Source organism: Dipodomys ordii, unplaced genomic scaffold (assembly GCF_000151885.1).
Source record: "Dipodomys ordii isolate 6190 unplaced genomic scaffold, Dord_2.0 Scaffold177, whole genome shotgun sequence".
NCBI classification, from domain to species: domain Eukaryota; kingdom Metazoa; phylum Chordata; class Mammalia; order Rodentia; family Heteromyidae; genus Dipodomys; species Dipodomys ordii.
In genome coordinates this window covers 2,129,257-2,130,600 of record NW_012267393.1, presented here as the reverse complement: position 1 = coordinate 2,130,600, position 1,344 = coordinate 2,129,257, and positions in this window count along the sequence as shown.

The following is a 1,344-nucleotide window of genomic DNA, read 5'->3' as shown; positions in this document are numbered from 1 at the left end:
GAATGATTTTCTGAGGTCAGTGCTCTGTAAGACGGTTCTTCCTTCCTCTTTGTGGATGTGCACACACAACACTGGCAAATGTCCTCATCCCAAGTCAACTGAGCAAACATAACTCTCATAATGACCAAAGGATTTTTTTTTAGTTTGGACTGATTAAATAAAGAAAATCTGTTCATTTACTCTCTGATATTTTCAGAAAACCTGGCTATCAACACAGGGCACACAGTTTCATCAGCCTCTGGCCCTCTCTAGAAATAGGTCACTAACATGGTGAGGGTCTATCTGCCCTGTCCCCCTTTGACATTGAATTTCTTGAAATTAGCTACTCAAAAAAATCTGGAAGTGGCACTGTGGCTCAAGTGGTTGAGCGCCCAGCCTGAAGTTCAAAGAAGTTCACGGAGCAGTGGCCTAAGCACTGAGTTCAAGACCCACAACCAATAAAAACAACAAAAACAAAAACAAACAACAATCTCTTGGAGTTTATTTCAATAAGCATCATTTTATCTGCTCATAGCCACTGAATCCTTGTGATCCTACTCCTAAGAATATCCTTTGGGCTCACTGGCTAACTGTTTAGTGTCTGTCCTTTTTAATTCATCATGTCCAATGGTAATTTTTTTCCCAGTCTTTTACTATCCATTAGGTTTACTGGTAGATTTTTAGTCACACTCTAATGATTACATATGAGGGAAACCATGCGGCCTGTGTTTCTTCAGCTCTGGCTCAATTTTCTCCAAGTCTTTCCATGTTGTTGTTAATGAGATAGCATCATTCTTTCTGATGGATAGATAGCATCCTCTTGTGTCTCCATACCACAATTTTCTTGATCCATGCATCTACTGAGGGGTAGCTGGGTTAATGCTACATCTTTGCTATGATAAATGACAGTGAACATGGTTGTGCTGGTAGCTTTGGCATGGCCTGGTTTGTGGTCATTTAGATAAATGCCCAGGAATGGGATGGCTGGATCATAAGCAAAAGTGTTTAATCTTGTATAATATTTTAAGGAATCACCTTTCTCTCTCTCTCTCTTTCTCTCTCTTTATCTCTCTCTCTCTCTCTCTGTCTTGTCAGTCCTGAGGCTTGAACTCAGGGTCTGGGCACTTTTCCCTGAGCTTCTTTTTGCTCAAGAATGAGCCCTCTACCACTTAAGCCACAGCTCCACTTCAAGCTTTTTTCTCTGTGCATGTGGTATAATGAGGAATTGAACTCAGGGCTTCATGCATGCTAGGTGAGCCCTCTACCACTAAGCCTCCTTCCTGGCCCAAGAATATCCATTCAATGCCCTGCGGAGACAGGATAAAGCGACAATAGAGTGAAACTCATGTCCACTATGGGTTGCAC